Here is a 15,973-nt window from a genome sequence, read left to right as displayed (position 1 = left end):
AACTAAAGCACCAGGTTGAATTTGTCTGGAATTGTCCTATAAATTTAAATTATTTGTAGTTGCACAAAAATATCATCCATATGCCAACTGCAGTACTGTAGCTGACACATTGAGATTTATACCGTATGTGTGATGATAGCAAGTGCAAGTTGCAAGTTGCATAAATAGCTTGCTGAATGCAGACAGTGACATAAGCTCGCTAGTAGGGATGCAAAATAACTCATAACCGCTAACTTCCTGCTTCTCATAACCGATGCCGATAACATTTTTAATATTTTATAAACTGTACACACCTGAGGTTAAGAAAGGCTAAGATGTCATGTGTAAAGATTCATTTAACAGCTCTGCCTCTGATTTAACCAACATCATTACCGTAATCACAACAAAGTGTTTTTTTAATGTGGAGAGTCACAGCACTGATTAGTTACTGCACTGTTGATGAGCTTTTCTTTTTCACGAACCACCTGAGAAAATAAGTTTTAAACAGATACACAATAAAGATCCATTTTACCTTTTCAGTCCCTGCATCTAAAAACCTACAAGTGGATTCTCATAGAGCTTTAAAATGTTGCTGTGCTTCACATACAGTACCTCGCTTTTTTAACATAGGTAGAGATTGAGAATGTAATGACTTCCCCCGCCATGAGAGTGGGACGTAATGATACAGTATTATTCTCTCTTTCACAGCACTAGCTGTCTTTCATCTTTCAGCTGCTGACAGAGAGAAATTCTACATGACAGCACTCTTTCAGGTATCTATTTCTGATCTGGGTGTTTGGACAGTTTTCCAGTGGACCGCCATGATGTTGTCAGTTGTGGCTGCTTGGAGATTTATGATGCAATTGCACAGCCTCTATAAAAATGTGATCTCCGTAAGCACCGAGGACATCGTTTTGCTTAAATTTCACCGAGCTTTTGTTCCAATAAGAAAAAATAAAATGTGAATATATCACCCTTTTTTGCTCATGAAAGAAATATCGATGGCCTCCGCTGCTTCATTGTGGTCTGGAGAGATAACGTATTTGAAACCTTGATCTGATTGGAGAGCGCATGAGCTGCAATTGTAGACTGCTGCATGAAACAAAGGTTTTCTGTGGCTGAGAGAAGCAGTTAGGCTGCTTTTGTTCTCTCTGCAAAGCTCCTTTTGGCTTGGCCTAAGTCAGGATGACATGTTCACCTCCTATCCTCAGTACCTATTTCTGGATGACTGTAACTTACTCTGACATTGCTAGGGGCAGCACTTCCTCTGTATTATTCTCAATATAAAATCTCACTAATGTATTTTGGCTGTTATTTATCTCAGGCAAAAAAAAAAAAAAAAATCTGAGTAAGAAGTAAAAGGGAATAAAAATGTGTTTTGGACCAACATAGCTGAAATTGCAATGCACATAAACATCTAATCTGTATTTTTGATCACTGCAAAGAGGATGAAGTTGAATTAGTTAAGTTTGCATTCAGCCACAGTTGGACTGAATTAAAGGATGAGATTTCTTTGAGCTAAGATGAAATGTTTAAGAAGAAAACTACCGTACGTATCATGGAGGAGAAAATGTTTAGTGAGCCCAAATGTGCAACATACAACCTATTACAGTACCTCATCTCTAACCGTCTGCAAAGAATACAGCTCAGTATGAAACGCTCTGAAGGAGGAAGCAGGATTTGCTTGTTTACCATAAACGTTGTTTGCACACACATGCACACACACACTAGGGCTGCACAATATTGGAAAAAACATTGCAATATTTTTTTTCTGCAATATACAGTAATTGCAATATTAAAGGGATAGTTCACCCAAAATTCAAATTTCAGTGTCTCAGTGAAAATTGCGCAGTTCACAGCTCCGCTGGTGTCAGTGCAATCGCGCGAGATCTGCACTGACACTGAACTGAGACACTGGGAGCTTCCGCTAGACTTATTTAATTTTTTTCGGAACAATTTCTCATGTCGGGGCTTCAATACAAGAGGGACGTCACATTACAGACGAGCAGTATGGAGGTATTTGGATGATTTTTGGTGTGTCTTTTTGGATAAAGAAAAGTGAGCCCTGTTCACTACCGTCATATGGCAATGCAGTGCTGCGCGGATCCCCCCTGTAACTCCAAAAAGGCACGAATGACTCTGAAACTTCTCCCAACCCTTAGTCGACATGAGGGTGAGTAGAAAATTTGTGAAATTTGGGTGAACTATCACTTTAAGAAATACAGTGTTTCCCCTAAAGTGTTTTTGGGGCTGCCCCCCAACATGATGCCTAACCAATTGTAATTGGAAAAAAATCCATTATTTGGCCTAATGAATATTTAATGGAAAGGACCTATATGGAAAATATGGTCAATGACGGACTATGCAGTGTTTGTGTTGCTAATGTTACACAGACACTGTATAGATGCACTGTGTATTGCCACACTTTCTACATTTGGTCCAGTGAGCGTTCACACTGCATACGAACCGCACCACGGTTCACTTGCAAGCAAACTAGGGGCATATTCACACCAGGAAAGTCTGATAGTTCACTTGCTTTGGTGCGGACCAAATTTTTTTGGTCCGTTTTTGCCATTTAATTCACATTTTTTACAAGCGGACCAACTTTGTAAACAATAGCACGTGTGTCCCACAGTTGCTCAATCATTGGATAAAAATTATTGGCGGGATCTTCCACGAAAAGTACACAATGGAGGTCATGAATGCGTTTCTTGCTGCCCTGTATTTCTGTCCTGTGCTTATTCATCACTTGGACAACCTCCAGATTGTACATTGTCAAGGACAAAGATGTGCAAGACGGCTACTAGGGATGCACACCGTTAACTGATAACAAGAACTTTGCCTTCAGTCATATTTTGCAGCAAACAATTACATGGGATTAAGATGCAGACGGGTCGACTAAACAGTGTTGCTCTCCCTCTGCCATCTTCAGTCGCACTGACTTTTAAATACCACCACCATGGATCAATAACTGATCACATGAATGCGGTGCAGGCTTCATGGGCGGAATTGCAGATGTCTTTCAGACTAAAATCCAAGTGTAGGAAAATTACAAAATGTTACCATGTTATAAAAATAAAAGAAAACATCACACATCCTGTGATGTGACTATTGCACATGCGCACATTGCAATGACGATGCTCATGTTGTGCAGCCCTAACATACACACACGCACATTTGTGCTTCAAAGCTGCAATGATCTCTATCCTGCATGCGTATGTGCAAGTGCTCTTAAACATTGTGAATACTACCTATGCATATGATATCATTTTAATTTTGTAACATCAAAACTTAATGTGACGTCCAGTCTATCGGAAAGCTCTACTACCGCATTTTAAGTAGGAATTGTCAGATGAGATTTGAGCTTTGCTTTGACATTTCCACAATGTTGGTGTCATTTTCAGTGGAAATGAATTTGCAAATCAATAAACATTATCTTCAAAGATGTCCCAGAAGACATGCTGAAGAGTTTATATGATTGATCGAGTTGTACATGCTTGAATCATTGTGCTATTTAGTGAATAATCTCAAAGTGTGTCTTTGCTACTCCCACAAGTCTAAGAAGGCCTCGGGGCAATATGAGGTGAGTTGAAGAGAGGTTAAAAAAGAAAGAGGAAGAGTCAACTTGAAATTCACATTAATCAACCTTTTCTCATCACACATAATAGGCTACATTTTGCTATCTAGTCCATCAGGATAATCACCTTTGGTTTCTCGCGGTGCAATCAGTTTGACTCTGTATCAAAATTTGAATCATAGAACACGGCACAAAGAAGTCTTTCAGACATCTGATAGAGAAGGAGGGTCCTGGCGACAAGACCATTTTGAATAGAATATGCTTGAAGATTAAAACTAGCTTTTGCCATTTAAAGGGAAACGGGGTTGGAATTTCAGTAATCAAAGGTGTGCTCATGAATGGCAGTGTGGTTTGCTTTTGGATTGGAGTTGATTAATTTTAATTCTTTTTCAGCAGCAGAGGAAAATTGGAGAGATGAAGATAAGATGCATCAAAGGCAGTCACTTATACTCAAGGCTCTGATGCTGCAGTGGTGCCTGCTACACTGCCAACCAGGATGCACTTATTTTTAATATTGTCCCTCTGATCAGTGTAAGCAGCACTAGAAAATATTGCCAATCAACGTAGTTCAAACATAAAACCCAGAGTCAATATGAACGCTGCCTTTAACTGTGAGCAAGGCAAACACGATTTCAGGGTTGTGAATCTCGCAGCTTGTTGTCGTATATTGACTCAACTGTGGGATGTGGGGATAACAAGCAAATTATCCAATCAAGTGTCATTGTCATGTGATTGAGCCCTAAAGTAAACTAAATGTGCAATTGCTTTTATTAAGCTGTGTTTCTGTGTGTGTGAGTCTTGCTGCGTTTGAGATCTCAAACCTGTAGCAACCGGCGAGATGCAGTCAGATCCTGAGCACGGCTGAGAGCTCTGTTCTATTTATAATGCACAGGGCACTCGCCTGTCCTCATGAATAAACCTTACTGGGATGAATGCTTCCCACTGGGACTACAATATGGAAGCGAATGGGAGGGTAATGTCCGCACTTCCATCACACAGAGACAGAATACATCAACAACTTCAGCAAGTAGGAAATTAACAGATTCAGCCACCACTGCACTATGATGTTGGGGTTTATACTTAATGCAGTTGAGATATTTGCTCCATTTTACCGTTGTATCTTATGAATAATTTGAGGGATGAAGCACAAACTGTTATGTTTACAAATCATGCAATTCTGGTACAATAGTCAAATTTGCAGTAAAAATGAATACAGTGTGGCAGCCAAAATTGTTTTTATAACCCGACCTACCAAGAAGTGGTTTTGTGCTTCTAATTTTGTTGTTGTAAAATGGGTTATTAATGGAAATACTTGAAACAGAGATTCAAGTGTGGTGTCACTTAAATGAGTGATTACCAACCGGCACTTGAAGTTCTGCAGTTAAGAGAGATATGTAGAGAATTCAACTAATTAACTCAACTCAGAAACAGAGCTGTGGGCAGACACATAGTTGAACTAACTGGCTCAATGTAATGGATCAACAGTTTCAATGGAAATGGATGAATCATTGTTAAATGTTTAAAACAAGGGCTAAGCAGTTTAAATAGTTAGCTAAAAATATTGAATTTGCACTTGAAATAGAAGAAAAGTAAAGTATAGACATTTGAAATAGCTGGGTAAAAGTAATGAGCCAATTGTCCTGTATGAATGCAGACTTGATTAAAGCAAGCTAAACATTTACAATTCAATTCATGCAAAAATATTGTAACAATATCCTTGTTTTATGTAATTAATGAATATTAAATAAGGTCTAATTTATAATCAGTTCATAAGACTGTGTTTGTAATGTGACGGCAGTACTGTGGGGATACGCCAGATGGAAAAAGGTTGGGAAGGACTGATTTAAATGATTAATGATATGAAGTTTTACACGTTGTGTTTAAGATTTGGGCTCTTTGTGGTAAGAGATTTGATACAAAGAAACTCTGGTGTGAATTCAGTGAAAGCGACGGTAAAACTGATGTGTGTTGTTGTGTGTGCTGATTAATAAGCTCAGTGACCTCTGGGTAGCACTGTGGTATAGAAGTGATGACTCAAGCATGCAAGCAGGGTGATTCAGGAGGATACTGTGGCTCCAGCGATGAACTGGGCATCCTGTTTGTGCACTGTTAGTTTATGATATGTGTGTTCCTTAGCGACGCCGTAGAAATCGCTCAACTTCAAAATTGCAGCCGATATCCTGCTTAAACTGACACGCGCTTTCCATGTGTGAAAACACTGTTATTAAGTAAATGACTGTAAAGCCTCAACATTGATGCCGTTTGTTGTCAGGGGCCAAGAAAATGGCAGTCAAAATTCACAGACACGTCACCTCCTCTTCATATTTAACACCACAACAGCAGACCCAATTTACGTTTTAATTCCCATCTCCAACAAAGAACAAAACAGGCGGCAGAATTTGTAAACAACTGTCTCTGTTTTTTCCAACTCAGTGCTTTGATGTGACCCTAAGGTGATGCCAATGGGATTGACAACACGCTCCTGCAGAGCTTTCGGATTTGGAATAAATCATCGAGACAGGCCCTACCCTCTCTGCGCTGTGCTCCTGGACACTAATATATCTCCCACATAGCTCAGTGCCCCAGTCCCTCCGTTCAGATGAGAAAAACGACAAGGTGCCTTGGGGGGAAATGAATTGCATGCATGCAATTTGCTAATACATGAGAGAAATAACACCTCATAAATGTCAGTAGGTAAGGGGGGAAACGGTGTAGATTTGACAGCGGTTAATTTATTCCCAACAACGCTCTACTTATAATACAGAATGAAGATGTGAGACATCCCGGGCCTAAACCAAAGTCTATCTTGTCAAAACAGTAAGAAATGAGAGACACAACAAAGAGAGATGTCTGATGCTCATACTTGGAGATAAAAGGTGTAGAGGCAAAAAAAAATACAGTCAATGATGGGTGAAAGTCGCAAAAGAAAGATCGTTTATTTTTTTGTTATAATTTCATATCATTATTAGTGTGCCTTTACTGGTGTTTAAAATTGGCATGGGCATTTCAAGTAATTTTCTAACGGAGTAACCGATTACTTTAATAAAAATAGAATGACTCATAAATGCATAAATGTATTACTGACACACGGCGCCATCAGACAAAATATCAGGTGGTTAATAAGAGTGGAGATTGGAGTTTAAGATGCACATATGCTCCATATGTGCATCTTTATTTTTTTGTGCATCTTATTTTGCCTTGTTTTTTCTTTTTTTTCAGTCATTAGTGGTGGTTATTTATTAGTCCACTACATTTTGGCGACTGCGCTCCCCTCTGCCTTGCATCGTCTCACGAAATAACTCGGAAGGTTTCAGAATGTTTGTAGGCTGAAAGCCTATTTTCTAACAGACTTGATGATACCTATCGTCTCCCTCCCTATGGCTTACCCCAAGGGAAACACCACAGATTCTTGTAAAAGGTTTGAAATTTCGAGGATTGATCCAAAAATGCTTTTACGCAGCAAAAAAACATGTTGTTTGATCCGAAACTGTTCTACACTATGAAAAACCTGAACCATGGCATGATTACTGTATGTAGTTTGATCCGATGCTAGACTGTGCTCTAACATGCCATTTTTTTTAATCCTAGGTTAACCGGGTAATAATTCGTAACCGATAAGCAGATTGCCTACTTGAGTACTCGAGTACCCAGGTAAACACATGCCTAGTTAAAACTGTTAACAGTAGCGCATAAAACTCATCTAGAGCCACTTTTATTTCGACAAAGGTGTTGTCATTGCAGTTGTCATGCGTAACAAAATGAACCCTTTAATTTTTTGTTTGTTGTCTTTGATTAGGTTTTGCCAGAAACAGTCGCAGCAGGGGATTGCATATTGCATTACACCCAGATTAATGCAAAACCGGTTGGCAGATTATCCTATGGCTGCATCACATCTCATTTCACGGGCAAATAATGGATCAAGAACACATTAGAGACTACTCTCGTATTTAATCAAGTTACAGCCGAACATTATTTGCACACATGACATAATGAAATGTTTCATTTCAAGTGGTTGTTAAGTATTTATGCCAAAAATCACATGACCTCTCAAAATATCTCTGCCCTTTTCATATTTTATGCCTCCTGCCTAATTTAAAGGAATGAATTAGAGCATAAAATTACTTAGCTCTCTGTGCGGGAGGAGCAGTGGACACACACATGACATTAAGCGCTATCCTTTTCCTCACCCTGAGATGAAGCCAACAAAAGAGATATTTCCATTATTGCAGGATGTGAAAATGTTCAATTTAAAGCTTCACTTACATCATGAAAGTTGACTTTCATGTATTAAGCTGTTCAGCAGCAACAGATACAAACACACTGAGATTCAAACTCTGGAGCGTGCAGAGTCGGGGGTGAAGGATTACATGTTGGAGAATTACAATAACCTGATTAATTCAGATGTAATCTGTTGCCAAAAATGGAGTAGATTACACTCCATTTGGAATAGCAAATTTCAGCATTCATCAATGCAGAAATAAATGTTATAATTCCACAATCTTGAACACAAACACTATACATGCTGCACTTTATAGCTGTCCATCATATCTCAATTACACGGGACACCAGTTGATCCAAAATTGACAGAAATCAAATTATATGGATTATTATTATACTTTGATTTGCCCACTGAATTATGTATATCAATTTAGACTACCTGCACCAATTAAAATCAGATTAACATCTGTGAATCATTTAAATTTAAACAATTTTCAGTCTTTAACTCTTTTTTTTCACACAGTTAACAAAAAACTGAAACCAGCCATCCAAATCTACCGACTACAAATAACAATACAGCTGCACCCATTTTTATTTTGAGCTGAAACCCTGTTTATATACAGTGCACCAAAATAGCAGCCAACTGAGAACAAAGACCTCCAGTGGCCACGCCTACTGGGTATAATACAGTGAGGCAGCCCTGACGTTATGACACAGTCAAAGTGCAAAAAACAAAACAAACTACACTTTGCTGCATCATTTCATTCAGAACCAGTACCTGTTGTTTTTTTAGGGAGGCTTTACAAAATTGCATCTGAGATAGAAAGGTTACAGTAATGTTTCCTCTTGATCTTGTCAAAACAATTAACAAACTAATGCATTTTATAAATGCAGGATCAGTCTGTTTTTACTCTTTACTCATTGAAAGTCTTTTCAATGAGCACTTTTTACCAAGTAAGTTGATAAGTATACAAGCTCAGTATTCAATATAGAAGCTACTGGAGCTACGGTTTCACCTATGACACATGTTCACAAGAAAGTAGCGAGTCATTGTATACATTGTATCATTTATATGTTAAAAAGCAGAGCAGAGGCATTGACCTCTACAAGAGGAGTCACTTCAGAGGTTCTATAGTCCAATCTCACGGCAGCATAACAGGATGTAAAACATGCATGAGTAGCTTGTGGCATCATGGGGAGTGTTAGCTAAGCCAGCCTTGACATCTCTTATATAATACTAATAGGGAATGCAGCGTTCTGATCTAACCAGTCTTTTGCTGTCTCGTGGTGATACCACAGCAGCTATTTACACAAAAAAATATATATATTTCCTATTCCCTGTTATATTGCATTGTCTGTAATTCCTTCATTATTTTTTTTGTTTAAATAAAATAAATGGCTTGTGTGCTTTAAGTGGACTTAAATGCACTCCCTTGCTCACACCAGATGCACATAGTGCTCATTGCTCAGTCAGTCATTTCAAATGTAGGAAATCCATTACACATGCATCATTGATTTTAAGCTGCATTTGCATTGTGTGGAGCCTAAGGTGTTGACTGTGTTTTGAAAAAGAACTGTTTTTACTGGCAAACAAAACTCCAGCTGGAGTAGACACTAAGCACCGGTAAGCACTTTGTTTTGTGGCTTTTCTCTGAGTGTTTCATTATAATAGCTTTCTCAAGTTAATAAAAGCAAGAGCAGATGAAAGATGACATTTCACATGGAAGAGGCTTTGATTTTCTCAGACCAGTGTGCAAAAGATTATTTGATTTTATTCCAGCGCTGCAGCATTACTGGCACAGTGATTATCATTTTTTAAAACTTGATGAAAATGAAGCTTATATTGGCAACTTCCCAGGTCTTATACAGTGTATTTTAAGCTCTCCAGTTTTTGTTTGCATCTGTGCACTTCTGGCTCAACACTGTGATCACGACGTCATGGTGTGGGATGTAATGCATTCATTTAGAAGTCAAATGTGGCACTACCTACAGCTGCACTTCTCAACCTGTTTGGCTTGAATCCTCCGAAATCAAAGTGACAGCCAACCCTTTAGTGCTATAGAATGAAATAATTTTATGAAGCTGAAAAGATCTAAAGTTGTGGCTTAAAACCACCAAGAGGTGAGACACAATTAGAGATGTGTGTGTGTGTGTGTGTGTGTGTGTGTGTGTGTGTGTGTGTGTGTGTGTGTGTGTGTGTTTATGCAGATACATAATTAATAAACATGTCTGTTTTACATAGAAATGTGTCAACTTTAATGAGAATGTTTTACAGCTGTGCCCCTGCCCCAGTTTAAAACATTACATTAACCATGTCACACACCCATATAATGAGTTTAAATATCATAATCCAATACTTTAATCCCAAAAGTACCACAAAGCGGTTTTATGTTGCTGATTGGCTGCCTGCTGTGCCTTCCTTTCTTGCATCAGTATGAGTCTTATTTCCACATGAGATTTATTAGCATTTTGTTTACAGCAGACAGGGATGATGTGACTCCAGTGACCATGACATTGCCTCTCACCAGACTGGCATAGTAGTAAGTTGGGAGAATATCCTTAAAATAGGCTCAAGCCCCTGTGACAGCAAGCATGCAAGCTACTGAAGTGCCCCTGAGCACGACACTGCATCGGCTCCAGGCGTTGTGTGCTGTAGCTGGAACAACACTCTGCCCTCTGTGAAAAGACAGTTTCTCATTCAGAAATCTGCAGCCTTTCATGCATGCGATATTCAAACTGTGAAAGCTTTTCTCTTCGATCACGAGTGGAAAAAAAAAAAAAAAACGAAAATGCCTGCGACTGAGCTGCATTCTGGGAAAATGATCTTTGTCAGATAATCGAGGGTTTCAACAAAAATGTGGGAACTGCACTCGACTTTTGCAATGATTGGTCCAAGTGCTAATCATTGTCAGCCGTAATTACTGAATGTCACAATGCCTGTTGCTTCGTGGCTTGATGAACTGTTTTCCTCTCTTGCTCAACATCCATCACATTTTATTTTGTCTGTTCCTTGGGAAGACATAGAAAAACTGGGCCGTTCCCCAGCAGAGGGAGACGATGGTCTCCAGGGAAAGTTTGCGACAGACATGATTATCATCCATCTGTTCAATTAACTGTCAGCTTTCTCCGAAATGAATGAAATGGGTGCAAAAATAAAGTACACTGATAAAGTCAGGAGACAAATTGAAACAGTGGCCTCATGCATTTGAAAGTGTGAAATATGGAAATGGACACATAAAATGCAAACGGGAAAAAAAAGGACGGATTTAGCTAATTTCCAACAAGAGCCTCACAAAATATGCATAATATCGATATCTTGCCTCTCTGACAAGTGATAAGGATAATGAGCTTTTCTTCTTTCTGTGCTGGATTCAAGGAAATCACATTCTCTGTGTTACAGATGTAAGTCTCATTATCTGACCTGAGTTTCTTCACTTCAATTCCCACAGTCTTTGCTCACTAAGCGCATCGAGCTGATTAAAGAACTTTTCTAGGAGACTAAGCCTGTTTTATGCGTGGGTCCTGTGTTATCAAACCACATGCACAGCCCTGTGCTCTGTGGGCCAAACAGATAGTGTAGCCTACGCATCCCAAAGCTGGCTTTAACTTTAGACACCAGCTCATCACCTTCCTCACTTCTCCAGGTTCCCTCTCCTTCAAACGGAATCGCACAGACACACATACACATACACACACACACACACACACATACACACTTACCCACACAAACCTGAACTCGGTGTGTACCCATCAAAGCATCCATGCAGTGAACTGTATAGTGCTTTTGCAAAGCTACACCACACAGTCACACAGCATTTTTCAGGATGTTTGCTTTGCTCACATCTTCATACATATTTAAAGATATTGGGGGAATTCTCACAAGGAACAAAATGAAAAAAAAGTCTCCTGCTGAAACCACGGTGTTTTTATCCCTAGTCGATCGATGTAAAATTAATTGTCAACCTTTTCATTATCAAAAAAAGATTCCGTTAGTTATTCATCAAACAAAGTGGCAAAACACTCTCTAGTCTAGGGTTCCTCATTACAATGATGTGTTACTTTTATCACTTTAGCATCATTATTTATTGATATTTTTTTCTATTTTGTATTGTTGGTTACCATGAATGTTTAAGGCACTGGGTGACTTGTGACCATTTTTCTCTATTTTATGTAGTCCAAAGAAAATCATTCATTGCACAAATTTAAATTGCTTTCCATGCTGGTCATTCTAAAAAGTCCATTTATTCCCTCAGAAATCTTCCTCTGAGTTAAATTTTGAGGGTGTCAGTACTGATGCATTTTTAAAATTCATTATTTAAATGAAGACACTGCCAAACCCCATATAACCCACAACATATAACCCACAAGTTGTGAAAGTCTGTCATGTCTTTTCTTCACTTTAAGCGTGCATGCTTCTCAGAAGTTATCTTTGTATTCATGTTTGGTCCACTTTGCTTCAAACACATTGATTTTTTTTATTTTTTATTGTATTTGGAGTTTTTCTGAAGTCTGACTTTTGTTCTTACATCAAACAAATTCTGTAGGTTTTTTGTTAAGTTTTGAACAATAAATGTAATTTACTATCATATTATCTAATGGTCAAAGTGAAGTTAAACACCTCTACCATTCAGGTCATAATGCTATTCTTGAAAGCGAGAATAACCTGCAAAGACCTTGCTGTTCCAAGAATGGTTCCCATTTTTGATCAGTGTGCAAGCTTTTTCCTCCTGTTGCTCTAAAATATTCCAAGAATGGTGAAATGATGTTTGAGATTGTGTTTGTTGTGAGTCAGTGTGATGGCTTCTTCCTACTTCCAAATGGGACAGTAAAAAAATATTGTCAGGTTGTGTTATCATCACATAGAGCCTCAGACCATCAGGGACTGGCAGTCTTGTGTGACTGGCCATTTGACTACATTCCCATGACAACATAAAATATATCATATATATTATGAATTGCTTAGTTATGGGGGCTTACTTTTTGGTCATTTGCATGCAGCATCTTTCAGTGACTCGACTATCTCTTGGTGGGCAGGCTGCAGAGACTCATTTTCAGACAACACATTGATTTCAAGCCAATCGGTTCGGCCAGTTTCAAAGGCTGAGCGAGTTCTGCACTTAAGTGACAAAGGTTTCAAAAAGTGGAATTCACTCGTTGGAGATCATATTTATTTAGTCAATACCATCTGTTCCAGCATATATCATAGTATTTTAGTATTTTAAAATGTTCAATGTTCACTTCCACCAGGACACGCAGCTCTGTGTCCTTACAGCAAAAGGATCCAGTTCCCCTTTATTTTCCCAATAGCAGACCTTCAATGCACATTTCCTTTTAACAAGTTTGAAACCCAGCATGACGCCTTGCAAATTATTCAATCAATGACTGCTGCAGTGGTGGCAGGATGCCTGTATTGATCATAGAGGCCCGAAAACTTAGCTTTGACCGCATGTGCTGTCCCACTTAAAAATGGTCTCAACCCCCCTGATGTAGTCACTCATCCAGGCATCTCTGCACATTCATACTCTGTTTATCAAATAGCCAGCACGCCTATTATCTCCTGACTGGTAGGGAGCAGCACTGGTAGGAAGTCACCAGTCCAGATCAATCGGTGAGACCGATTGAGCTTCAGTTTTTAAAGATCTGTTCACAAAAGAAAGTTCTGGTGTAACTCAAAACGTATGTATTTCTTATAAATATTGCTCTTGTGACTGTATGTGACATGTTAACTTGTTGACTGTGTGTGCAGACATGCGGGCCTTAACCTGTAGAGGCTTCAAGCAGTATATTTGGATCAGCTGTCAGATAAAGTCAGCCTTGGAGCTGAAGAGCACCAACATCCTGATGATCACTACCCTCTTCCTTGGAGGTTAGATGCCTGGGGGGAGGTGTGGGGAGCAGCAGGCGAACATGCTGCACTTCTCTCCTTTACATGCCACACACATGCAAGAAGCAAGATACTGTGCTGTCAGACAAGAAAAAAAACAAAAAACACTCCTGTTTCAAACCTGTGGATCCATTCATTGGGCTCCACCTATCTTGATACAACTTGGTTCAGAATGTGTAACTATTACAGTATGTCTCGTTGCAAAGGTAAATATTTTGAGTGCATTGATAAGTGAGTTTTGTCAACTGGCCCACAGCTCCCATCATGTCCCAAAAGTGGCCCTTGAACTAAGCTATTTGACTATCACTTATTCAGGATGTTTAGTCAGATTCATCCCTTTCAACTGTATTGTTCGGTAGGTTTCGATTGGATCAGCAAAATCCACATCCTGAGGAAAAGGGACTGTAATCAGTTTCATCATCCTGAAGTCTTATCAGCTCCAGCAGATACTCTTTTTTTTCCCAGATATCTCCGTATTCTCAAATGTTGCCACCTCGGCTGGGGAAAAAAAAAAAAAAAACACTTTTCCACAACAACTTTATAAGACCGGTTGTTACCTGGAGGTGAAAGCTGATAACCCCCTGGCATGCTCAGAGGGTATTATTAAAACTTGCACAGGCATAAAGGCATCAGAGATAGACTGGTGGACTGTTGGGGTTTCAAACAGGAACATGAGACCAACATGACAGGATCCCGTTTTTTTCTGATTGAGTGTGTGGTTTTATTAATCTGTGGCTGTTGACTGGGTTTTATTTTCCGTTAGACGTCTTATATTCCTGCTGCATGCTTGATCTCTTTGAATCAGATTGCACCTTATCAGAAGAAACAGACTGCGCAGAGCTATCTTAAGATACTGCAGCAGGCTGAGCTCTCGATCCACGTGTTGTTCGATAGGCACATTAGCCACATCATCATTGCAGGCTCACTGACACCACTGCTACTTTGAGGTAACCCCCTGTTGTCAGGCTTGCTAAATATCTAATTGAAAACCAGATGTTTCTCTCACATAAGCATTAAAGAGGATTGATCTTGAGCTGATTCTGTGCTCCCACTGTGATAATATGGAAATAAACAAGGTGCACAGTAGAACCCCTGATACAAACAGCCTCCCATCTCTCTGTCAAACAGAATGTGTTTTCCTCATCTTTTACAGAAGAAAAGAAAATGCAACCCATACATATGTTATATCTTTCGCTTTCTGAGGTTTTACCACATGAGAAATGATAATCTTATAAGATCCATGACTCATTTTTCTGATGTTTCAGTGGTAATAAAATATAATAATGGAAATGGCCATAGCCCACAGCTAGAATTTATTCAGACAAAGTAATTTTATCTTGTGTGCACCTCCAGAATGGTCCGTGTGATGAGCCCTCTGCCACTGCCCACCCATTTGCTGATAGCCCACTGGTCACTCACTAACTCTCTCATTTTCTCTCTGCAGGCCTTTGAAGCCCACGACTGAAATTAAAGATCTGCAGATATAATCCTCTCCTTCCAGCACTTGGGTCTTCTTTCTCCATCTCGCTCAGCAGTTCAACTCCACCTGCCTTCCTACATACAGTAATATGCCTTCTACTATTTTACTTTTGTATTTTACTGTATGCTAAATGTGGAGATGCATAATCTATGAATCTATCTAATCTGTGATGATGCGGTGCCACACCAAATGGAAATCTTTTTAATATCTTCATATCTTTTGAAACCTTTTAATTTGAATTCCTCATTTGCACCTCTGATTTCTTAGATAATGTTACTGTAATCTATGATTTAAGTCTGTAGTTACGAATCATGAGCATGTTCCTGAGTATGTATACGTGAGTGATAGCGGAGTAACGATTCATTCATTGCATCGATTTGAATCCAAACAATCTACTTACAATATCAATCTAAAATCGGCATGCAATGTAAATAATCTATTGTATCTATTGTATAATTAGAAATGGGTGCTTGTATTTGGCATGACAAAAGTTGGTGTTGTGGAAATTTGCACATGTTAAGAATGTTCATGTGACAATTCCACACATCACATCGATCGGAATGGAATATAAAAAGCTTTGCACGAAGCACGTAGCACGCTTCCTGTGTATCCCAGGCAGCAGAGTGAGTTTTTAGTTCGGCTGGTGAGTGGATGCACAGAGAAGAATTCTGCAGTCAGATCATGTGGGCCAGTTAATATTTTTGTTATCTTATCACAAGCCAATGATTTTTTTCACTTTGAGAACTGAAGCAGGTGCTCAATCAACCTGAAGCTGCACTTTTTTGATAAACAGTGTAACTGGCATTGTGCACCATCCAGTATTCGTCTCACAGAT

This window comes from Trachurus japonicus, chromosome 13 (assembly GCF_045865225.1).
Source record: "Trachurus japonicus isolate A0001 chromosome 13, Traja_1.0".
Classification (NCBI taxonomy): domain Eukaryota; kingdom Metazoa; phylum Chordata; class Actinopteri; order Carangiformes; family Carangidae; genus Trachurus; species Trachurus japonicus.
The sequence above is the reverse complement of the archived record's forward strand: the minus strand, read 5'-3'. Positions refer to the sequence as shown.